Source organism: Callospermophilus lateralis, unplaced genomic scaffold (assembly GCF_048772815.1).
Source record: "Callospermophilus lateralis isolate mCalLat2 unplaced genomic scaffold, mCalLat2.hap1 Scaffold_52, whole genome shotgun sequence".
In the NCBI taxonomy this organism is placed as follows: domain Eukaryota; kingdom Metazoa; phylum Chordata; class Mammalia; order Rodentia; family Sciuridae; genus Callospermophilus; species Callospermophilus lateralis.
The window spans coordinates 4526315-4553179 of record NW_027514454.1 but is presented as its reverse complement, the minus strand read 5'-3'; positions in this window follow the sequence as shown (position 1 = coordinate 4553179).

The following is a 26865-nucleotide window of genomic DNA, read 5'->3' as shown; positions in this document are numbered from 1 at the left end:
CTAACATTATATTTTATTTTAAACTTATTTATATATTTATGTGTATATATATATATATATATATATATATATATATATATATATATATATAATTTTTCTTATTTAAAGACGCACTTTGTTCTGAAACTACAGTGATACTAGTGTATTTTAGCTTGAATTATTTGTGAGAAACAAACAACCTAAAAAGACATTTATCTTTGTTGGCTGGTGATTTTTGCAACCTCGGGAGCCTAGTGAAGAATGGCAGAAATAGATATGTAACTCTCTAGTTTGAGGCCGACCCATCAAACTAGATGATGTTTTGCTTCTGCTTTCTTTTTTGATCATTATAAACATACCTTTATATTCACATGGAACATTTTTGGAATTCTGTTCTTTTCATTCTTCTAAAAAAATTAACAAAAGTGAAAAAGAATGCAGGAAAGATAAATAATTAATTTCAAACAATTCATTTTTAAAATATTTTTTTCAAATTACCAAAAATTCTGAAAAGTTAGAAAAGTTAAAAGCTTTAGAAATAGCCAAAGGCAATTTTCTCTTTTGCTCAGGTCAGTAGACTACATCTTCAACTCATTCTTCTCTAGAATTGTACTGTGTGAAAATATGAAAAAAAAAAGGTGCTAAGATGCCCCACGTGGCTTATAAGTTTTAAAGATCCTGAGACAGGGACTCAAATGTGCCATTTTTCCACTTTATAAATTACAAAATCTGAAATTTGTATATTTAACAAACATTTACAAAACTGTAATTCAAAATTACCTAATAAATAAAAAAATGAAGAACTGACCCACTGAACATTAATCCTAGGGACTTATAATACTGAAGCCATTAACTTAAATGTCTTTTTATCATTGTCACAATTTTCCATGTTTATATCATAAATATATTAATTAAAATTTTTACCCACTTAATAACAAATCTTAGTTTCTATTTTAATTGTTTTTAAGAAAATATTAGTAGTAATTCATATTAATAGTTTAATGCTCATATTTGTTAAAGAATGAAATATATACTTTAAATGCTATGGTTATAGGAATTGAAAAATCCAGCCTAAATTCCTCTTAAGATTGGGAGCCATCTCATTACACAGGCATGAAAGGTTAATTTCTGTTTCATTATAAATTACTGTAATTTCTAAACTTGCTTTAAATGCCTGCCAGTGCCTTGAATTCACCCATGTCTGGTTTTCCATGATGAGATAACAACCCTCCCTGAAACTTTAGTGATGACTCATAAATTCTGGCTTTCCCTGACCAAATGAGAATCCTCTCTGAAACCTTAGTGTTGCCTCATAAATTCTGGTGTCGTGATCTAAACTTACTCCCTAAGTGATGAACAATTTTAAACCATTAACCTTGTACCTGCCTTTGTATTGTGCTTATAAAAATCAGGGTTGTTTTCCCTGATAACAACCTTCCCTGAAACTTTAGTGATGACTCATAAAGCACTCTATGGTCTCAGATTCAATGTACAAGATCTGAAATCCCTTCCAATCAAGAGCATTTTGTGGGAACTGTCCAATCCTGTGTGTCATCAGGGAGGAGGAGGGTGGGATTTCACAGTTACTTCTTATCTCCTAAGTCCTCTATTTTTGCCATTTTGCTGACTTTCCCTGACCAATAACAACCCTCTCTGAAACCTTAGTGGTGTCTCATAAATTCTGATGTTGTGATCCAAACTTACTCCCTAAGTGCTGAACAATTTAGACCATTAATCTACTACCTGCCTTTGTATTATGTTTGTCAAAATCCTCTAATCCATTTAAGTTCTCAAGACACACCCAGCTTTTGCAAGTTTTTGTGCTATAAAACTGCAGTCCTAAAGAGCTGGAGTGCTGTCTTCTATTCACATGGCTTTCAGGACAGACTGTTATCCTCAAATTTGGGACACCAAAAAGACCACCAAAGACCAAGATTGATGTAAGCAGCAAAGATGCATTTATTGTGAGCTAGCTCAGTCCTCCACGCACATATCAACTGGTGACACTGAGAGGCCCTGAACACAGTGTTTGCAGTAGTTTTATACACTCTCTGGGGAAGCCAGGGACCCAACATACATCATAGCATTTCTTAGCAAATCATCACATACCACGGGAAAATCATAAAATGAGTCTAAAACATGATTTAAAATGAGTCTAAAACATTCACTGGTGGGAACAAATTGGGTAACGATGATTGGGTAGTACAAGAGGGGTATTCATTTGAACTGATTGTTTAGGCTATGAGGGATGTACATGCTGAACTATATGGTCTTCTAACATGTTTTCAACCACCTTAAACTACTGGGAGGGTCATCTGGCATCCCAGGTATTTTCAGTATCTCATGATGACTGGTGGTTGCTAGGGGGTTGCTATGCGTCCCCACCTAGCCTGACTGAGTCAGGGACACCTGGCTCAGCATATCTCTCCTGTTATTTGTAGATAAACAACTCAACAGGGTGGGTATATGCCTAGGAGTGCTCTGTGGGTCTTTCCAAGGACAAGGGTCATGCCCCCTTCCTTGGACAGGCTTTGCTCTGAGATAGAGGCTGGTTTCTCACCTTGTTTCTTATGTTTTTAATGTATTTTTTAGCTGTAGCTGGAAACAATACTTTTATTTCACTTATTTATTTTTATGTGGTGCTGAGAATCAAACCCAGGGTCTTGAATATGCGAGGTGAGTGCTCTACCTCTGAGCCAAAACCCCAGCATCTTATGGGTTGTTTTATTGGGCATTTTTACTTTAGGGGGTTTTTTTCCAGTTCAAAGTTCAATCTGTCACCTAAAACGAACAGAGATCAAAAAATTTCAATAAAATTTGATAGTGATTGTCATTATTTTATATTAATTCCTGAATAATATACAAGCATATATAATCCATAAACTGAAATACATTTATATGTAAGTTTAAATTAAAATGATCTTGCTGGGGATGTGGCTCAAGTGGTAGCGCGCCCGCTTGCCATGCATGCGGCCCAGGTTCAATCCTCAGCACCTCATACAAACAAAGATGTCGTGTCTGCCGAAAACTAAAAAAAAAAAAACATAAGTATTAATAAAATGATCTGTTGGTTGAGCTAGGATCTCACTTCTGGAAAAATAAAAAACCCTTGCCTTAAAATAACAGCAGCCTGTGGCTCTGGGGTATATTTCCCAGATTAAAAAAAAAAAAAAGCAGGGCTAAACAACCTGAGATTCTAGCCCTTTTTCATGCCTAGATGGAATAATATTCCATGTCACTCAAAAAAAAAGGGCTCCCTGGTCTCAGATTCAATGTGCATGATCTGAAGCCCTTTTCCATCAAGAGCATTTTGGGGAAATGTCCAATCCTGTGTGTTATCAGGGAGGAGGACGGTGGGCTTTCACTGTTACTTCTTATCTCCTAAGTCTGTAAGGGTCCAGTGAAACGTCGGAGGGAGAGACCACAAGAGACGGGCTCCATGCAATTTTCAGAAGAGGTTTTATTGATTCAGCATGCTGAGGTTCCAGGCTCACTCAGGAAGATAGAGCAGCCCAGAGCCCCGAGCAGAGGTCAGGCAGAGCTTAAGTACACTTTTTGGAGAGGTGGGGGGGGGCTTTGCATACATCAGAACAAATCATCAGGAGGTGCGGGAAAATTGAACAACAACTCTCTGAGTCATGATTAGCACATTCATTGGCAGGAACAGATTGGACAGGGGTGATTGGTTACTTTTAAGTGGGGTGAACATTTAAACTGATTGGTTCGGGCCCTGTATGCTCTAGGCTATGAATCAGCAAAATAGCCTAGTAGGGCGTTGTCTTAACTGCCTCAGGGTGTAGCAGAGGAATTTAACAATACCTGGTCCTTCACTTTTTAACTTCAATTTCTTTTACTCTTACAAGTCCTCTTTTTTTTTTTGCCATTTGGCTGGACTTTAATCTCATACTTCAGAGTCACAGGTTGCTCTGCTGTGAAGAAACTGAGGATTCCAAGCAGGCCCAACTCAGAAATGATGAGTGTGCATTGGCCTAGTGAGGGAGGCTGGGGGAGAAAGACTGTTTATTGGAACCACGAGACTGGCTGTGGTGAAAACAGGAGCTAGCAGATTGCAACTCTGGGCAGCCTCTGCAGGCTTAAGTCATCCTCCTGGCCACTATGTACTCAGTCCTACTGGCCAACCAGGTGGGGAACATGTCAGTGGAAGAGACTCTTTGCTGCCTTCCTTATGCTTCAAGGGCATCATCAGTGTCTGCCTAAAATACTATGTGGCAGGTGTGTTCCTGCAACCCTGTGTCTTACAAGATGCTGGAGATTGATAGGTGGAATAATTATCAAAATCAAATCTCCACAGGCCATTTTCTTGAAGGAAAAAAGCTGTTGTTTGGGGGCGCCTAATTTCCTCTTGAGCCAGCTAATTTTTATTTTGACTTTCTTTTATTTTTACTTACTTTTATTTTACTTTTATAATAATAATAATAATTATTATTATTATTATTATTAGTTAGTGTCATTAGGTAAATCAGGTCTAATATCAGGGAAAATCAAGAATGAACATTATATTGAGAATGGAGTCCAGGAAAGGGGGAATTGAAAATGTCCCCAAGGCCCAGAGCCCATCCCAAAGAAATTTTAATGAAGCAGCTCCTAGCAAACAGAGAGATGCTATTCCAAAAGCCCTTCCTGCCCAGATTACTGCTTCAGCCCACCTGTTCCCCAGCCTTTGGGCCTTCCCATGTACATTCCATCACTGCAAGATAACAGATCAAGGACAGGAATGCGACAGGAACGAGGGAAAGCTGAAGGAAGAACTTAGTTATAAAAAGAGAAGATCTCGCCCTTCCATGGATTCCTCCTTTTTGGTCCCCTTCTTCCTCTGGAGAGAAGTCTTTTCTAAAGCCCTTTAATAAAGCTTCAACTTTCCACTCTAAACTTGCCTTGGCATGCTTCTCTGATATTATACTTCAGCATTGCGGAGGCAAGGACTTGTCACCGGTAAACAGCCCTAACAGTAGGTTTAAATTTATTTTAAGAAAGGTCATAGCTAAATTGCTGAGATTATTTTTGTTATGGTTGTTTTATCTAGACTTTGCTATAACAATAAAGCATACAGGTTTTACATACGTATGTATTCATATGGGTATTTTATTTATATTGTGATACTTTGATGATTATTGTAAAATTATGATTTCTCAATATATATGAATCGTAGGCCATGACAAGTATTTTTTCTGCTCTAATAATTGAAAAGGTTTTTGGCTGAAGTTACATGTAATTTTGTAGATGAATTGTAAAAATTTATGATTTGGTTTCTTATTTCACTTAAAGTAAATCTTTTTGATTTTTTTTTATTATTGCATTATTGTTGTATTTAATAGTCAGGATTATTTTGACATAACCATAAAACATGGAATATAATTTGCTACCCGTCAGTATCCAGTAGTTCCCCTTTCCCTATTCTCCTACTTTCTTCTATTGTATATTTATAGTTTTTTTAAATTATTGCAGTATAGAATACACATAAAAGTAGACTTCACTGTGATATATTCACATTTGTACATAGCAATTTTGGTGAGATGTATTGGGGATTAATTTGGGGAAAAATTATCACCTTTATAATGATGAGTTTTATCATCTATACATGGTATGTATAATTCAGTCTTTTATGTGTTTCTAATAATTTTTATTTTCTCATAAGTTCTAAATATTTTGTTTCTAAAAATTTACAGAAGTAAAATACCAGTTTCATAAGGCACCTATGTAAAATTTATACTTAGTGTTTTATGCTTTTTTTTAAACTGGATATGTTATGAAATGTTACTGGCCTAGTGACCATTTTTCGTATTACTTATCTCTTCCAAGATGTGTATTGTATTGAGACATGCCCTTGGACTTCAAGTGTTTGGATGAGTACCATTGCGTACTTATATGTTACCAGGGTCACATATGCTCTAATTTCACTCAGTCTCTATGATGGGGAGTATCATGTATATTCAATAGCAAAATATTTTCCACAAGTAGATACTAATTTAAATTCCTTTTGAGTTAATTATTATTTATTTGTTCTATATGTTCATCAATATTACTTAATTTTTCCCATAATGGGTTTTTATTTTGGATTTCTTTAATTTCTAAAAATTATGAATTTTTAAAACTAATAAACATAACTCATGTATAAATTTGCTGTTCAAATTTCTGGCCTTTATATTTTTTATGATTTCTGGCTTAAAAGTTGAGAAAATGGATCCAAAAATGCAGCTAGAGTTTGATTTCAACAAAAAGAAGAAGGTTTAAATTATTTTTTAAAATTTCCCTTTTTATCCTCATCATTTATTATAGGTTTCTTGTGTGATTGTAAGTGTAGGTTATTTAAAGTGGATTCTAGGGCTTATCTTTGGAAGTTACTACAGGAAAAATAAATAAGAAATATCTCAACACTATGGCTGCAGGAAAATGAGTAAATTTCCTCAAAATCATATGGTAATTAAATTGTTAAATGACATATTTACTGAACACCCACTCCTTAAAGATTTTTTTTCTTAAATATTTTTGGCAGTAAATCATGAATTCTATTATCTGGATTTTGGTGTTAATATAAAATCATATAGAATAAAATTTGGCCAATCCTACAAATATTCATAAAAAATTTCTTGTTTACTTAATGATATGTTGTGGAGATAGCAGCTAATTAACATATTTATTTTTAGAAATAGTTCTTTTTTGCTTTTCAGTTTCTATTAAGTCTGTTAGATTTATTTCCTTACTGAGTCACTCAGGGCCACTGATGTGGTTTTTTTTATTCATTTTGTAATCTCCAGGCATTTACCCTTCTAAGAAATCTGTCTTGGAAGCTCTGTTTCTGAAGAGTTTCTTAACATGAAAAGAAAAAAAGTATTTGTGTTGCCCCTGAAATATATTTTCAATGCACTCTCTTCAAAATGGAGAGAAAATATTATTTCCCCAGACTGACATCCCTGTGTCAGGAGCTAACAATACATTGATGGTCTTTGAAAAAATTTCATACAGTTCTGTCTCTGGGTAGTTTGATATGGGCTTCTGAATTGCCATTTAGTAAACAAATACCCATTTTTTTATCTGTACTGTGAGAATAATTTTAGAGGACACAGATGAATAATGCTCTTCATGGAGGCTATGAATACATGTATGTTCTGTAGTGCACAACTGACAAAGCCCCTGGAAGACACTGTGCAGAAACTAATTGGTAAATGATTATCTGCCACTAACATAAAATTAATTTCAAAAGCTTGTAATAACCTTTTCACTTTAGGCATCCGTGTCATCCACATTCCCGAGTATAAAAGTGTGAATCTTTCTTTTCTGAATTCCAGGGTCCATTTCTCTTGTGTTTCAAAGTGGTGCAAATAATTATGGGTTTTTTGTCTTTCTTTTACACTGCGTTTCTAAAAAAATGTTCTCTGTTCCAAGTCTCTATTTCCCATGTCCACCTATGTTTAGAAACTGACATAGAAAATTGTATTTGATAATTTATAAATGAGAGTTGCGAATACTTCTGGTTCATGTCTTCCTTCCTTAGAAACTGAACCAGAACTATACTTGGTCCTGAAAAGAGAGCAGCATAACCAATTAGACATATAAAAAAAAATGTTGATTGATTGTATATTCTCTTCTAAGAATTGTCTGTTCAGATCCTTGGCCCATTTGTTGACTGGGTTGTTGTTGTTGTTGTTGTTATTATTATTATTATTATTATTTGCTGAGCTTTTTGAGTCCTTTATGTACCCTAGAGATTAGTACTCTATCTGATGTGTGAGGGGTAAAAATTCCTCCTAGGATGTAGGCTCTCTCTTCACCTCACAGATTGGTTCTTTTGCTGAGAAGAAACTTTTAGTTTGATTTCATCCCATTTATTGATTATTTGTTTTAATTCTTGTGCTATAGGTGTCTTGTAAAGGAAATTGGGGCCTAATACTACATGATGAAGACTAGAGCCTGCATTTTGTTCTATTAGATGTAGAGTCTGTGGTTTAATTCCTAGGTTCTTGATACACTTTGATTTGAGTTTTGTGCATGATGAGAGATAGGGTTTGTTGAAGAGGCTATATTTTCTCCAGTGCATGTTTTGGCACCTTTGTCTAATATATGATAATTGTAATTTTGTGGGTTAGTCTCTGTGTCCTCTATTCTGTACAATTTGTCTATCAGTCTGTTTTGTTGCCAATGCCATGCTGTTTTTGTTATCATTCTAGGTAGTATAGTTTAAGGTCTGGTAAAATAATGCCACCTGCTTCACTCTTCCTGCTAAGGATTGCTTTAGCTATTCAGGGTCTCTTATTTTTCCAGATAAGTTCCATGGTTGCTTTTATATTTCTATGGGGAATGCCATTGGGATTTTGATCAGAATTGCAGTAAATCTGTATAGTGCTTTTGATAGCATGGTCATTTTGATAATATTAATTCTGCCTATTCATGAGCAAGGTAGATCTTTCCATCTTCTAATGTCTTTTCTGATTTTTTTTAGGGTTCTGTAGGTTTTCTTGCATAGATCTTTCACCTCTTTCATTAAGTTGATTCCCAAGTATCTTATTTTTTAAAAATTATTGTAAATGGAGTAGTTTTCTTCACCACCATATGTATCCTATCTTTTGTATGTAAATTTTTAAGCTTTGTACTTTATATATATTTCAGTATTATTTATTAATAACAAATTCAACATTTAATGTGTCAATATGTTGTTATGTTTTATGAGTAAAGGGATAAAATAGCATTTTATTATCACACTGTTTACCCAATATCCTAGCATCTTTCTTTGGAATGAATGCCATTTTTCCTCTTCCCTGCACTGTAATCTTCATTATGTATCACTGACTAAATAACAAGAGGCTTATTAAGAATTTTGTTTTTCTTGTTGTTTTCTGTAGTTCCACCATTTATTTTATTATAAGGTTTACCCTGATTGATTTAACTACAGAGCATCAATCATATGGCATCATGATATTATCATCAGCAGTAGACTTTATGTACAACAGTGGATAGAGCAAATATCTTAGCCATGAACTAGTCTATACCATCTAGATTCTTGTCATTATACTCTGAGAAATAAAAAATTGCAGAATATTCTTAGGATAAAATTTCAATCAGAGTGCATTTCCATCAAGTGAGAAATCATTATATATGCATATATTTGCAATTATATACTATATAATTGAAATAATAATTATTTGTTCAATTTTCAAATTTGCTAGTGCTCTTTTAATTGTATCTGCTTTTTTTTTATTTGTACTGTAAATTGAAACCAGGGGAGCTTATCCTTGAAGCCACATCCTCAGTCCTTTCTATATTTTATTTTATCAGTCTTGCTGAGTTGCTAAGTGCCTCACTAAGTTGCTCAATACAATATATATATATATATATATATATATATATATATATATATATATATATATATATATATATTTGACCATATTATATATAATATTGTCTTTGAATTTATGATCCCTTTTCTTCATCCTCCTCAGTCACTGGAATTATAGTTGTCCATCACTAGACCTTGCTCATTTGCTTTTTAAAAGCACCAACATTGATATTGGTACCTCTCTCTGTGTTATGTTCATCTTTAATACCTTCTAATTTTGCTCTTTTGCTTAAGATTTTCTTTACTTTTAGTTTTTAAAATTTACTTTTCATTGAGATGGAGGATTTGATAATAAATTCTTAGTCATTTTATGGCTTATTTTATGGCTTACTAATTATTTTCTACATGTTTTATTTTCAACCTCAGGTTTAGTTGAATTTTAATTTTTGTAGCTGTATAGAGGTCTAAGTGAAAAACAATAACCTGTATGGATATTGTTTAAAGAAATGGAAAGGCAATTTAACCCAGTTTTTTTTTTTTTTACTGTACTGTATATACCTGAAGGACATAAAATCAGAATACTACATGACTCAGCCACATTAATGTTTATAGCAGCACAATTCACAATAGCTAAGATACAAAAAAAAACATTCAATGAGGAAGGGATCCATTTAATGATGACAAGATAAAAAATTTTTGCTTATGTACACAATAAAATATTAATCAGCCATAAAGAAGAATAATTTTATGAAATTTGCCAGTAAAGGGATGGATCTGGAGATGTTATGTTAAGTAAAACAAACCATTTCTTTAAAACTGAATGTTGAATTTTTTTTGCTGATATGTGAAATCTAAATTTCATAATGTGGGGAAGGGTAAGAAAACAAGAACAGTAGATTGCACAGTGGTAAAAATAAATACATAAATAAATAAATAAATAAACCAAAAGGAAGGAGATAGAAATATTAAAAAAATATATAAATCCTACCATCATAGTCACCAACAAGAATAGAATTCTAATTAGGATAAGATATATCCAATGCTTGCATTATACCATAAAAATTGATTCTACTATCAGGTAGAACTAGAAAGAACCAATAAAATAAAAAATAACAAATTTTTTGAAATGCTAAATGTGTATTCTATTATAAACATCATACAATATATGCATCAATCAAATTATATATATATATATATATATATATATATATATATATATATATATATATATATATATACACACACACACACACACACACATATATTATTTTGTATGTTAAAAATTGTTAAAATTCTGAAACGGAAAATGCAAACAGCATTGTTATTGTTATTTTTTAAATTAATAACATACATAAATACCATAGAATATTTGAACTTAAATTCACTCTTAAATATTTCCATTAAGTGGTTTGTCTACCTTGTTACATTTCAAAATTTCTCTTATGGGCTGGGGATGTGGCTCAAGCGGCAGCGTGCTCGCCTGGCATGCGTGAGACCCGGGTTCAATCCTCAGCACCACATACAAATGAAGATGTTGTGTCCACTGAAAACTAGAAAATATATATATATATATATTGAAAAATTCACTCTCTCTCTCTCTGTCTCTCTCTCCTCTTTCACTCTTAAAAAAAATTTCTCTTATGCCATTGGTATTAGAGTTACTAGAGATCTCACTACATATTCAGAAAAGCCAGCTCTATCAGAGAAATAACAAATAAGATTCTACACTTTAGTAAATCTCTGATTAGTGGTTGTACAATTAAAATTTGAGGATTCCCTTTTTTAATTACAATAATTTTCTCATCTGCACAATATACATAATTTAGATCATGATATAAAAAATTACAAAATATATATTTTCATGGTAATGCCTGAGTTTTATATTGTGTTTCACAAATATGGAATATATATACTTTTTTGAACTTAAATCACTTTTTCTGCAGAAGTAGGTAATAGTATCATTGTGTTCCAAAACACCACCTACATGATAGTCTACTAACTCTCATTTTAATTTCAATTACCTTACAGACTGTGCAAATGTTCATGTGGTCAATGTGTTATTTATTTACTATTTTTTTTTACAGTTACTGTTATCACTCAGGGATATAGCCATTGATTTTACTGAAGAGGAGTGGGAATGCCTTCAGCCTGCTCAGAAAAACTTATATAAAGATGTGATGTTAGAGAACTATAGAAACTTTGCCTTCCTTGGTAAGTTTAATTTCCCTTTAAAATTTTTAATTAATAGTTATTTTTTATTTTACTTCTGTTGTATCTTCTAGGAACTTCTCTGTAAGAATGAGTTTCAGAATTGTGTTTCAAAGAAAAAGGGCATTTTTAGTACAGATAATTTACTCTTTAATATATATTATATGTTGCTCTTTAATCTCTCTCTTTTTTGGTATGTTATACATTCTCCACTTTAGATAAGTAGTTCCTAGCATACTTTAGTGATGTATACTCTTGTACCCTACACAGAGCAGGGGACACAGCGAGACATTCAAATGGAGAAAACCAAACTAAAAAATGTTGGTAGAGTAGTTATTTAGCAGAAAAAAAAAACATTTCAAAAAGCTTAGCATTATTTCTTTTGATTTTAATCATTGAACACATACTGCGCTACATTTATTACATTTTAAAATTATTTGTGATCCTCCACTTTCTTTTTTAGTGATATCCCAGTTTATTCAGATTAACTACCAAAACTTTTGTTTTATTGTGAGGGCCAACATGATGTGTTACAAATTTTCTTGTGAGGAAACCTGTAAAGAAGCAAACAGAAAAGAGAGACCCAATCTTAGTGAAAAGGAAAAAAAAAAACTGGCCACTCCTCTTAATGGCAGTAAATAGTATACCCTAAAATTACATAGCTCCCATTTCAATGGCTACATTCTAACCTAGTATTATTTTAACCCCAAGTGCTAACTAACCAAGATAAGGTACAGTTAATACAAACATAGAGATTCTTCTCCCAAAGGACATTACCACAGAAATTAGATAGTGCACCTGTATAGTTGTCTTAATAGCTTCAGAGAGAAACTGCTGGGAATTACAATTGTGGGACTCAAGGTGCCAGTTTCTATTCCCCCCACACTTTTAATTTCCAAGGTCATAATACGTAAAGCCCCCCCCTCTTTTTTTAAGTCCTTTTGAATAAATAATATTACTTATCTCCTTAATGCTGGTGGGGGCAAAAAATAGTGCAGCCATAGACAACAGCAAGTGCCATCATCAGTAAACATCCACCTATGAATATTTTTTGACACAGATGAAATTGAGTAAACATGAAGTTAGCCAACCCAACAAATAAATAATCAATCATCTTGTTGTACCTTATTAATAATATCTTTAAGGTAATCTAACTCTTTTGAAATAAATTTACTATTATCACTTAAATTGAAGGAACACATGTTATTAAACTTCTGATATCCATTTTTATTTAACAATACCAGATAATCTATTGCAATCATGAATTTTAAGTATGGCTTGACAATGTTGTTTTTGTTCTTCATTAAGCATATTAACAGCAAAGGAGGCATGACTAATACTTTTTATGATAGCATAGGTGAGTTTCATTGTAGTTTTGTAAGCTCATAGAGCTAGTCAGGGAAACCCACTAAGGAAAATGTCATAGCAAGGAAAATGTCATAGCATCAAATTCTGCCTTAGAGAGAAGGTTCACTGAATTATCACAGTTTTTATCAAGAGGAATAGACCTTTTATGAATAAATTGTGCAGGATTGTGACCTATTAAATACTATGTGGATGGTAAGGACACAGTTATTCTGCTAACACAACAGTGAATACCATGAGACATTTTTTCAGGTATATAATAACAATTTCATCCAAGTGAGTCAATATATTGTAATGGGTTGTAGAAGTCCAGGATCTGACAGTATTGAATTTCCCACAAGTGGTGTACAAAAACAGAGCAACATTGTTATTAAGACCAAAGCATTAATAGAGTTTTGTTTGAGTTCAGCAACCAAAGCACTTTTTAATGGTTTTATATCCCCCCAAGTATCTGGAATTATAGTATCTTGGGTTCCTTTATTAACGTTTCTCCTCTTTTGAGGAGAATGATTATTCACTTGTTTGGAGGGACTCTTCTCTTCCAGAGTTAACTGAATCTTACAAATCAGCTTGTCAAGTCCCTGATGTACATTTATAATTGCTATATTTCATGAATCAAGCTAGAGTCAAAAAGAACATGTTGGCATGAGTTTAACAGTCTATGCTTTTCCCCACATGATCAAAGGCATAGTATCTTGCCATGCTGATAAAGTGGAATATATATATATATATATATATATATATATATATATATATATATATATATATATATATACAGAGAGAGAGAGAGAGAGAGAGAGAGAGATAATGGCTGTTTGAGAATAAAATGTCTATTCAATGCAGATGACCAATTTTGAGTATTAACTTTATGTTGTATACTGAGCACATTAAGTGTAAATAAAACATTATTTAATGTATATTAATATGAGAGAGGCTAGATCTTTGATTGTTCGTTTCTGTTTAAAAAGGCAAGGATCAGGATATAATTTACTCACTCAACAAAAGCTTGTCCAAAACGATTATGAGAAATTTCTTAATTTAAAACTATATCTCATTGATTAAAAATTGTGCAAAAGGATGAGCTGTAAAGGCAGAGGCATTATCCATGTTTAAACAAATAGGCCCTCTAGGAGCAGATCATGCTTGGTTTCTTTTCATGCTCTCTGCTGGTACTGATTTGGAAGTTTTTTTTTTTTAGATTCAATTCTGTTAGTAATTTTTTCTTTTTTATTGTGTTTTGTAATAATTCATTAATAATCATAAATATTTTGAAGTGAATAACTCATTATACTTCTGCTTTGTAAGCTATTTTCTATATTTCTTATTTTTTCTATTTTGATTAATGATTTAATTTCTAGATCATTGCTTTTTATTGTGGCATGCTTGGATTTTTTACAAATATATATATATATATATATATATGTTTTATATCCCCCCAAGTGTAATTTGTGTGTGTGTGTGTGTGTGCATATCCCACTTTTATTTATATATCCTATAGGTTTTTAATTTTTACAGTATTTCAAAAGTTGCTTAGGGCTGGGATGTGGCTCAAGTCGTAGCGTGCTCGCCTGGCATGCCTGCGGCCCGGGTTTGATCCTCAGCACCACATACAAACAAAGATGTTGTGTCCACTGAAAACTAATGAATAAGTATTAAAAAATTAAAAAAAATTAAAAAAAGTTGCTTAGACTTTTCTTAAACTTGGTCCTGCTTGATAAGCCTCTCCCATATTTGTAGAATTTCTGCTTTGTACACTAGGAATGCCCCTCTAAATTTTTTTTCTTAAAGAATTATTCACATACACAATATGTGCTTATTTATATTTATATTTTTTGTCTCAATTTCACTCTTCAAACATTCTTTAAATAGTTATTTAGTTTTCTTTGAGTAATTCATAACTGTCAGTATCCTGATGTTCAACTCTTAATGTTTTTTTTTTTTTGTCTTTTTTTTCTGACTTGGATTAAGCCATGCTTCTCTTTGTTTATGTTTGCTTTACTATTTTTATTTGTTCATTAAAGGAGCCAACAGTAGATTATGTAGTACATTTTGGGGAAAAAAGTATAAAATCTTTAAATAAATAAAAATAGGCAAGAACAGTGCTGCATCCTTGTAATATTTGCTAATTGGGAAGCCATGCAAAAGTACTTCATGTTTAGGGAAGTCACAGACATTTAGAAACAGCATGACTTGAAAAATTCTAAAAAGACTTGTGTTGTTATTAATTGATGTAGAATTTTTAGGGCTAATCTCAAGCACCACACATGAAAAATTAAAAGTTGGATGACCTAAAGAATCAGAAATGCCAGTACTAAAGATGATTCCATGGACAATTAAATCAGAAAATTGAAGAGATACCTCTGCTTTTGTTTTTAGTGCAATATAGTTCTCAGTTTTAAAGCTAGGAATTCAATGTATGGGCCTAATAATAATCAAATGTGTAAAAATATTGTACTTATATACTATTATTATTTAGTTATAAAATATTTTGTCTCTTAAAGTGTTATAAGAAATATATGCAGGACTTTGCATTAAGTGAAATGTGGCAGGCAGACATAAAGTTGCAGAAGCATTTGATTCACATGTGACAGATATTTAGTGAGTAAAATTTTGCTCACCAGGTACTGTGATTTGTGTAGGGTTTATATTATAGTCAAAGTCTCCATATTTTTATTTTATTGAGCATAAGAGGGTAAAGCTTATTGTTTTACCACATGGTGAGTGTATTGTGTTCTTCATAAATACTAGTAGAAGGAATACAATACTTTTAAGAAAAAATTGATGATTATATGAAATAATGATTGTGTTAATTCATTCTATTTACTCATTGTACTTTGTATATACATTATAAAATACCATGATATATTTAGTAAATAAACAAAGTTGTATTTGTCAATGAAAGAAATCATCATATCACACCAATTTAAAAATATAAAAATCAATTTATTATACTTGATTGTCATGTGTTGACTTCATCCAAGTATTATGGCCATAGGTTATGCAAGGTTTTTATAGTCTTTTAAAATGTTTTTATGGAAAATTTTATAGACATATATGTGTATATTTGTTAGTAAATTTTTTGTTCATATTTCTTTTTAAGAGTCCTTAGCCTCTTTACTGTGGTTGAGTTTTTGTGGTATTATCACTCAAAATCTACTAGGTATTTTCATCTCACTTAGTCATGGTAGACAAAAAACAGTTTTTGGATGCCCTTTGAAAAAGCCACAAATGTTTGTAGATGTTTTATATTTATTTTATTTTACTGACAGTGAAGGTAGCTGATAGATGTTTTCTAAATACACAATGATATCTTATGGAGGACAAAAGGCTGTGGATGATAAAAGTGACACACTTTGCTGAGAGCCATTGCCAAGTAGGAATGACACATGGCAATTTCTTTGTCAGCCTACTCCATGTTGCTTAGAGGAAGGACTCTCCATTGTGGAAAAGGGCTTGCCTTTGGACCCAGGTCATTTGCAGTGACATTGCATGTATGTTTGAGTAAGGTGACCCTGCTCAAGGACCAGGATCTGGGTTTAGGGAGGATCTTGCTGGACCAGGGCATATCCAGGTTTAGGGTGTATCCTGCTGGAATTAGGGAGTATTCCACTCCTTGGGTTTAGGGCGGTTCCAGGTTTAAGGTGTACCCTGCTGGGAATAGGGCCTATCCTTCTGCCTCAGGCAAGCCCGCTCCTTGAGTTCCCATTGAGTTCTCGCGGGATTCAGAGAGTATTTGGGATTCAGAGCCCCGTGGAGTGTGTGGAATTTCGCCCAGAACGTGGATTTTGCCCAGAACGTGAATTTTGCCCAGAACGTGAGTGTAGAGTGCCAGTGTGAGTTTGGAAATAAAGAATTACTGTTTGAATCTACAAGGGTGTGAGTGGCTCATGATTTTGTGCCCACCCAGACTGCGGCAACACTTTCCTTCTCTTTATTATATTAATCTTCTTAATGATTTACTCCTCTTGGATACTGTGGTCCCTACAAGAATTTGAGTAACATTCTCAAGGTAATTTTGTCTGGACACTTTTATTCAAATGATATATTTTTGGATTTATGATGATTTTGGACTTACTAATCTGCTACACTCCTTTATTTACTTATTTTACCTTAATTTCATGTTATGTATGCAAAATATATTCTCTCATAGAAGCACCCATCCCCAGATGACAACCTGTTTTTTCCCAACCAGACCTCAAATGGAACTGACTTCTAAAAGGGAACTCATGTCCCCCATGTTGCCCCCATGTCTTAAAGCCACCTCATGCGAAGCAGCTCTGAAGCAGCCAGAATAAGCCATCGCCCCTTCTCCTTACAGCAATAAAGAGTTCCTAAAATTAGGTGGAAATGAAGCCAGAAATGGATAGACAGTGTAGATAGGTAAATCGAGTCAGGTTGGATGGATATACGAGGCCCATTTTGAATGAGTCTGGGAAGTTGAAGTCTGTCTCCTGAGATTACTGTTTACCAAGATGTAGAGCCTGGACAAATAGGCTCCCAACTGAGGGAATCATGATTGTTTCCCAAGTTTCCAGACAAAGGGAGGAATGAAAAACCAGCCTCTATCTCAGAGCAAAGCCTGTCCAAGGAAGCGACATGACCTTTGTTCTTGGAAAGACCCACAGAGCGATCCTAGGCACATTCCCACCCTGCTAAGTGGTTTATCTACAAATAACACAAGAGATGTGCTGCCCCAGGTGTCCCTGACACAGTCAGGCTAGGTGGGGATCTATTGCAACCCCCTAGCAGTCACCAATCAGCATGAGACAGGGAAATACCAAGGATGCCAGATGACCCTCACAGTAGTTTATGGTGGTTGATAACGTCTTGGAAAACCATGTAATTCAACATGAACACCCCTCTTGGCTTAAACCAATCAGTTCAAATAAATATTTGTAATGAATCACTTCTACCAAACTTGTTCCCACCATTGAATGTGCTAATCATGTTTTAGAGTTGTTATTTCATTTTCCCGCCATGTGTGATGAATTGCTAAGAGATGCTATTATGTATGTGGGGGTCCCTGCCTTCTCCAAATAATGTATAAAACTGCTAGAAACCCTGGGCTCGGGGCCTCTCAGCATCACCAGTTGCTCTGTGTGCACGTGGAGGAGCGAGCTAGCTCGCAATAAACACCTCTTTGCTATTTACATCGATCTTGGTCTCTGGTGGTCTTTTGGGTGTTCTGAATTCGAGCATAACAAGAACATTAGCCATAATGGGATTTCTCTGGGCCCTGTCAAGAGGCTTTACAAGGATCCTAGTGAAAGGTTCTTATGAACATGGCTAGGGGAAAAAAACGTTACTCCTCACGTGAGAACAAGCTGGTGTGCATCTCAGTGGTAGAGTGACCCTGAGTTCAATCCCCAGTATTGCAAAACAAAACCCTCTCCTCAAACCCCAAATCAACATGAGATCAAGCAGACAATGCAGACAATGCCTGGCATTTAGGAAGTGGTAGGTGCACCACATTGCCTGTCCACTCACACTGCTCGCTGGTCAATATAAAGGTTTGGGGAAGGAGGTAGCTCTTTCTCTCTGACCCTGAGACTGCCAGGACAGCCAGACCTGCTGGTAGCCATACTGTCATTCTTAATTAGGTGGCGCTTAGGTCTAGTTGGAGGGGGTAGAAGGTACCTAGGATATTTGACTTGAAGCCCTGTCTCTGCCAGATTGAGACACTCTCCCACCTCCATCCCTTGAACGGCCTTCTGCCCCGGTAGAAAGCCCACCATTCAGAATGTTCAGGACTGGGGTGCAGCTCAGTGATAGAGCACTTGCTTAGCAAGCGATGGAGGTGGGAGAGTGAGACACAAACCTTCCTGACATGTCTAGTGTCTGTTGTTCCTGATGACACCTCTGAGCATCCCCTTCTCAACACTTGGAGGTCTTGAAGGGAGCCAACAGAACCCCAGCACCGCTGAGGATCAGACAGAGCTGCAGATCAGCAGGGCCTGCAGCATTCTATCCTAGAGGCTCAATATAGCCTCCTGACCCCTTCACTCTTGCCAGGAGCTTTGACCTCCTTCCTACTAAGGTGCCCCTTCCTTTTGGCAACCACTATTCCAAGGCAAGCAGTTAATAAAAGGAAAGCAGAGCCATGTGCAGATCTGTAATCTCAGAGGCTGAGAATGGAGGATTGCAAGTACGAGGCCAGGTTCAGCAATGGCGAGGCACTAAGCACCTTAGTGAGATCCGGTCTCTAAATGAAATGCAAAATAGGGCTGGGGATGTGGTTCAGTGGTCGAGTGCCCCTAAGTTAAATGCTTGGTACACCCTCTCAAAATCTTTCCACTAGGGCCTGTGGGTGTAACTCAATGGTAAAGCAATTGCCTAGCACATGTGAAGCACTGGGTTTCAATCCTCAGCACCACATAAAATTAAATAAATTAAATAAAGGTATTGTATCCATCTACATCTAATTTTTTTTTCTAAATTTTTTTTTTACTTAAACAAAAGGTTTTGGGGATTGATAGAGATTTGGGAAAGGGTATCTGCCCCCATCACATTGACACCTGATACAATTGTCTGTGGTTCTAAGATACCACCTTTAACTCCATCTCTAGCTTAACCTCCACATCTATCTAATGGTTTATATATCCATCCATCTAAATCAATACATCAATGTTATGCTTCGGGCAAAGTGTAGAAGCTGGAATTAACTAGCTGGAGAAGGGAAATTTTCCAATTTTGGAGGGAGATTCACCTGGATTTCAATCCTGGCTTTATCCCTTATGGGCTGTATGACTTTGGATTAGGGACATAATCAGCCTTCCTGAGACTCAGTTTCATTACATGTAAAATGGAATTTATAACAGCACCATGGGTATCAGCTTAGTTGTGTAGGGAGAGCTCTCTCTAGGGCATCAGGTGGGGCACTGGGAGAAAAGTGTGGGGAGGAAGAGGTTGTCCTTCCCCAACCCAAGGGATGCTGCCTATCAATTTACCCACTTCAGACCCAGGCGAGGTTTCTGTGAAGCAGTGGGTGGGGGACTTCCCTTGGCTTTTTGAGAAAGGCTTGGCATCTCACGAGTAGTCAGTGTCCTCTTGGGCCACTGTAGGGAGCCTGTGCTGGGAGGCCCACTGGGCCCAGCGAGTGCACCAGGCGTGGCCTATGAGTGCAGGCCAGGGCTGTGGCTGTGGCCCCGCCCCATGCTCACAGGCCACGCCCCTACCCCGCCCCTCAGGTCATGCCCTGCCTGGGCTCCAGCTCGTAGTTCTGGGAGGTTGCTCGTGGCGCCTTGGGCAGTAGGGAACCCTGTGAGCGGAAAGGTGGGGGGCATGGAACCCCTCGATGGACCCGATGGACAAAGGCTCCCATTTCCTCAGGACCAGCCTGCATCTCAGGCACAGCCACGAGGACCCAAGCGCTGAGCGCTCTGAGGCTGAACCAGATGAACCAGCCCACCAGGATGGGGAGGTACGAGCTGTCGGCCTGGGGCCCTCTTTCACTTAAAAACAATTAAACTGCAAAAACTGGTTTTCAACATTTTCCTGCCTCCTTTTGCAAGGGAAGGAGCGCCCTTGCCTACTCCCATCTGATCAGTTTGGCCCCTGAGTCCAGAAATTTTCTGATCGCCCCCCCCCCACCTTACTCCCTCCAAGAGAAGAGAGATCTAGAATATGCCATGAGGCAGTGTATCTAGTGAATCCACTGTGTCCCTTGGCTTGCCCCCTCCCCCACTGGAAGTTCCACCAGGCAGGAGACTTTTTGCTTTTCCCAGCTGCATCCCCCAGCACCTGGCCCAGGGCCTGCCCTAGGAGAGGTAAGTAAACATTCCTTAGGTGAAGAACACATTTTTACATTTACAGAGTAAGAGGTGATTTTTTAAAAATCATTGTTCTATGTCCTTTACCTATTGGCTCCTATGCTCCTCACAGCTGCCCTACAAGGTGGGTACAAGCATGTCCTCATTTTCAAAGATAAGGGAACTGAGTCACAGAAAAATGAACTTAACTTACTTGAAGGCAGAGAAGCTGAGAAAAGAATGACATGCGCTCTCATTCAGCAAACTCAGGATGCCAGGGCTCCTACTTGGACCCCTCTTTAAACATTTCCTTGGTACCTGATATTGGACTTGAGAATGTTGGCTTCAAAGATCAGCTCTGCCATTTGTTGATAATGTGACCTTCTGCAACTCTTCCCCAGACATCAGTTTCCCCATGGGCCCTGGTGAGGGGGTGCCTGATTTTTCCTTCTCTGCCCACAAGCCCTTTAGGAATCCTTTCCTTGGCTGGATTGCAGCTCTGCTCCCAGGGGCAGGAGAAGGTTTGGGGTGCAAAGAGACTTCCTGAATCCTCCCCTCACTCCTGCCATGGCTTTGGCTCTGGGCAGGGGCTCCAGGGCCTCTCCCAGTGGGTGCTGGAGGCCAGAGCTGCCTTTGTCTGCTCCAGGAGGCCAGCCAGGCCCTGCCCAGGTCTGGGAGATTTTTTTTCCCTGTGTGTTGCAGCTGGGACCCTTTATAATAGGAAAAAAAAGAGAATGACCAGACCAGCTGGCTGAAAAATAAAGAGACTTAAAAAGAAAAAGGCTAGGCCTGTTCTTCTCCTGTGGGGGGCTTTGGTTAAGCAGAAAGTTTTAGTTCCTTTCTGAAAGGCATTTGGCCTTTTGAAGTCCCCTGCAGGGGCTCCCTCTGGCCCCTGGGAAGCCATACCCTGGCATGTCCCAAAGTACATGACCAGGATGGGGCCAGGCCACTCAGAGAAGGCAGCAACAGACCCTGGGAAATGTAGCACCAGACTGGGTCCATTGGAGCCTTTGGCCCCATGCACTCTGCTCCTCTCCCAGTGGGGCCCAAGCCCCATAACCTCCCTTTAGTGGCTGGTTGCCTGAATTTCCTCTGCTCCCTCTGGCTTTAAACGCTGACTGGGTGCCATTTGGGCCAGAGGGTGGGAATGGACTGCTTCTTCATTCAGAGAACCAGAGAGATTTTGCAAACAGGGAGACTGAGGCAGACAAGGCTTACCCCGGGCCATTCAGGAAACCTAAACATACTGAGATGTCATTGTCCTGTAAATGTGAGCAACAGCTACCATTTCTTAAGCACATATAATATGGAAGGATGCAGTTGATGAATCCAGGAATTCACCTGGCAGAGGAAACCCAGCAATCTGTCTCTCAAGGACACTGCCTGGCTAGCTCTCTTCTAGTCTTATTTGTTCCAATCCTTGCAAATGAGCCTCTTTTTTTGTGTGGCCACCCCTCGTTAGGGTCTCAGCTACATCTATTACTGATGAAGCAGCACTATCAAAATATATTTAATAGCTGGGCATGATGGTGCACACCTGCCCAACTACTTGGGAGGCTTAGGCAGGAGGATTACAAGTTCCAGCCCAGTTTCAGCAACTTAGTTGAGAACCTGTTTCAAAAAAAAGGGGGCTGAAGATGTGTCTCAGTGATAGAGTACCCCTTTGTACCACAAAATTAAAAGGGCTGGGGATGTAGCTCACAGGTAAAGCACTATAATTACCAGTACTACAAAAAAGAAAAGAAAAAAAAATTAGAAGCAAGCACCTGCTAGGTGCAAAGTGTCATGTGCTAGACTAGACATGTTCCAGCTTTAGACCCCTCTCTGCTCTCCACACAGCAATGAGCCCCCCACTGTGGTGCTACCTTTCCATGGCACCCCCCACCCTATGACCTATTTCCTTCAATGAGGCAACAAGGTCCTACCTCCTATAGTGTCCACTACCTCCTGATGGTTTGTTCTAATATGTAGATTGATTCACTGATAAAGACAGAGCCCTCATGATACAATCACTCCCCCAAGCCCTGCCTCTGAACATCACTGCTCTGGGGACCAAGCCTTTAAGATAGGAGCCTCTGGGAAAGGTTTCAGGTACAAAGTGCAAAAGCTGGTAAACAGCATGACTGGGATTCGAGTGCAGCCCTCCCTGGTTCTTTACGTGATATGAGGCTGTGGGGCAGGGAGTAGGCACCATGATGAGATGGGGGTATATATCAAAATCTAGGCCTCTGTCTTGAAAGAGCTTTTGGTTTACTTGGGTGGGCCAAGCTTTCTACCCCTGGTCCTCTTGTCCACGAGAGAGAGTTTATGCAACAGTCCTTGAGTGCACTGTATATGGACCCCTCCTCTATACAACAGCCAGGATGCTGGTCTTTCTCTTGATGACATCACTGCATTCCGAGCATCTGTAGGGCACAGGGAATGTAAAGGGAGCAGTAGACCCAGAGTGGATGAAAGAACTTCCCTAATTTCTGTTGGTGGGAATTGGGTCCCCAAAAGCATTCCATGTGTTCAGCTGAGGCATGGACCACACATGCAGACACCTCCCTAATATTTTTTCTGGGCCTGTGTACTTAGGAAATTCTTTCTATGATGGTAGGAGTGGAGGTGCAGGAAAGGGCTATGCACACAGGAAAAAAAAAAGTACCCATGCTGGGTGTAGGGTAATCCCAGCTACATGGGAGGCTGAGGCAGGAGGACTGCAAGTTTGAGGCCAGTCTGGGCAATTTAGGGAGATGTTACTTCAGAATAAAAGGAAGCAAACAAAAGTTTTAATTTTTCTCAGAATGATCTGAGCCAGTTTGGTGCTTTTTGGTAGATTCAGATTAGAGAGGTTAGAGTCAGGTGTGGTCTCCTGCTGCCTACAACCTATCTAGCAGGTGATAGTGAAGGCAAATGTTAGACCAAATTTGCTACACAAGTTGACAGTCATAAAACACAGACATTCAGCAGCAAAGTGGGGTCTTTTTTTGGTGTGTGTGTATGTTGAGATTTGAACTCAGGGTCTCTCAACCACTGAGCCACATCCCCAGCCCTATTTTGTATTTTATTTACAGACAGGGTCTCACTGAGGTGCTTAGTGCCTCGCCATTGCTGAGGCTGGCTTTTTGAACTCACGATCCTCTTGCCTCAGCCTCCTGAGCTGGTGGGATTACTGGCATGTGCCTCTGTGCCTGGCAAAAGTGGGGTCATTTTAAAGATAAAACAGGACCTAAAGTAGTTTCAATAGCTCAATGAAGTCCCAGCTCCATGTTTCAGGCTATCTGCCCCCTCCCCAGGGTGAGGAGCCCATCACATTCCTAGGCAGGCTTTGGTGTCCTCAGAATTTCTACTCATTGCTGGACACAGGATGGCTTGGGGGTGGAGCTGTGTATGTACGGGTTGTGCAGTTACCCCAGCCTCACCTGCATGCAAGGTAGAGAACATTCTAGACTCTTTTTGTTAAACCTTACCTCAAAGGCCTTGAACGTCACCAATGAGAGCCCATTTTTAAATCTACCACATTTTTGTTTGTTTGTTTTCTAATGTGATAATTAAATTTATTGGTGGCTGAATGATCTACTCAAGACCAAAGGACATGTGACTAGTCTTGGAATGTGTTTACTGCCTGCTGGGGCTGTCTTCCTTTGCACTCTGAGTCCAAGCTTATAATTCCAGGCCTCATATCACATTTATTATATTGAATTTTTTAAACATTTGTTTTAAAATTAAAGTAAAGACTGCTGGGTACAGGGGTACATGCTGGTAATCCCAGCTACATGGGAGACTGAGGCAGGAGGATTGCAAGTTTGAGGCCAATCAGGGCAATTAGGGAGATGCTATTTCAGAATAAAAGATAAAAAGGATGGGGAAATGTAGCTGAGTGTAGCGTGCCCCGGGGTCCAATCCCTAGTACTGGAGGGAAAAAATGAAAGCCAGTAACCAACATTGTAACAGAGAACAAAGCCACAAGTGAACCAGAGTCCAGCATCCACAGGTTCCAGTGTGCAGCAGCCCACCAAGGGCAGCTGAAGGTGGTTTGGGCGGAGGCTCCTGGGGCCAGGGCCAGGAGTTTCAAGCTCTCTGAGGGTGTGAATCCACCAGGGACTCTTCCAACGCGTTGGTTTCCTTGCTGCCTTGTGGGTGTTCCCTGAAAATACTGGTGATGCTTGAAGAACTAAATAATTAAAATAATGATGATAAAATAGAGATGGCTTTCCCAGCTGAACAGAAACTGGAGAAGACAAGGAGGTTCCCACACCCGACTTATTGTTTTTGGCACCAGGCTCCTGCAGCCCCAGGGAGGCTGATGTCTGGGTCTGCTGCTGGCCTCTTTGAGTTGTGGTCATGGGGGGGGGGGGTTCAATCGGGAACCTCTGGGAATTTCAGAAGCATCTGAAGGGATTTTTCTCCCCCAAAATTGCAGGCTGAGAACTAGAAGCAAAGAAGGGGATACGCTCTTCTCTCTTGCCTTACCCTCTTGTGAATGCCTAGAAGCTTCAAGACCAGCTGGGTGTTGTGGCACATACCTGTAATCTCAGTGACTGTGGAGGCAGAGGCAGGAGGATTGCATGTTTGAGGCCAGCCCAGGCAATTTAGTGAGATCCTGTCTTAAAATAAAAGAAAAGGTGCTGGGGATGCAGCTAAGTGGCAAAGTGCTTACATGATGTAGGGAGAGGTCCTGGGTTCATCCCCTATGACCACAAAAAATGAAAAGAAGGAGAAGCCAAAACCTCAAGATGAGGAGACTGAGGCAAGTGGATTGCAACTTTGAAGCCAGCCTCAGGAACATAGGGGGGCCCTGTTTCAAAATTAAAAACAAATAGGACTGAAAAGGTAGCTCAGTGGTAAAATGCCACTTGTTTCAAACCCCAGTACCAGAAGAAAAACCCCCATCAACAACAACAGTACAACCTCAAGACCAGGTTCCTGGGGAAGAAATCTTTAATCTGCCCAGACACTGGTACACTGGGAAAGAAGCATCCAGACCCATCCTGGTGGGTGGCTGCATGTGTTGCGTCTGGCTACCTGACAGATTCAAGGAGAGTACGTGACCATTGCTTCCTTACTGCCCTCTTGACAGGATGCACAGGGATACATGGATTCCACAGATAGATGTATCATTAAATGAAAAAAAATGCACAATGCTGAGGCTCTGGGTTCAATCTCAAGCACAAGTGCACAGAAAGCATACTGTTTCTTTGGTAGACCTAAAGCAGTAATTTTTTACAAAGCAAACACAAGTCTCTCTCAAGAGAACATGAGATGGGGGAGTGTCTGAATGAAAGGAGGGAATTTACAGTTATGTGGTTGGCTCTCTCTAAAATGGCGTTGACCTTGGTGGTGGTGAAGGTGACATATGGGAAAGGAAGAGAGGGAAGTAAGGCCCGGTAACAGCTGTCTTGTGGCCTCTTTCTAGGCCAGACAGGCAGTGCTTACTGATATGAAATTCTCAGGACAATCTCATGAGATCTGTGCTATCAATACTCCCATTTTGCAGATGAAAAATTATAAACACAGACAGCCCTTTTCTTGAGGTTCTCCAGTGAGGCAATGAGGAAGATGGATTGGAAAAGGGATGGGATTGGTTATAATGCCTCCTTTGGTTCTTTGCAGGAGCTGTGACAACTTTTCACTGTAACCACCCAGCTTCCTCTCACCTCTGGCCCTTTGCACATACTATACATTCTATCCTTTTCCTTGACTCCTTCCTTCTCTTCCTTCAGCATATTAGCCAAACCACTTTTGATCCTCATTTTTCTGGCTTCGTTTGTACTATCTTTTTTGCTTCTCAGGATTTGTTCAATACTGTTTAAATTATTATTCTCATGATCTTCTATTAAAAGTTAGTCTTAGGGCTAATTTTCAATACAGCTAAGCCATAACTACCCCCCCTTAGGGGCTGGGGTTTTAGTGATAGAATGCCCAACTAGCATGTGTGAAGCCCTGGGTTTTATCCTCAGAACCACATAAAAATAAATAAATAAAATAAAGGAATTGTGTCCAACTACAACTAAAAAATATATATATATTTTTTTAAAAAAGTTACCCTTAGCTGGGTGCGATGACACACGCCTGTAATCCCAGCAGCTAGGGAGGCTGAGGCAGGAGGTTTGCAAGTTCAAAGACAGCCTCAGCAAAAGCGAGGCACTAAGTGACTCAGTGGGACCCTGTCTCTAAATGAAATACAAAACAGGGCTGAGGATATTGCTCAGTGATGAAGAGCCCCTGAGTTTAACCCCTGGTATCCATCTCCCCAACAAAATCCTCAAAAAAAAAAAAAAAGACTTTTTC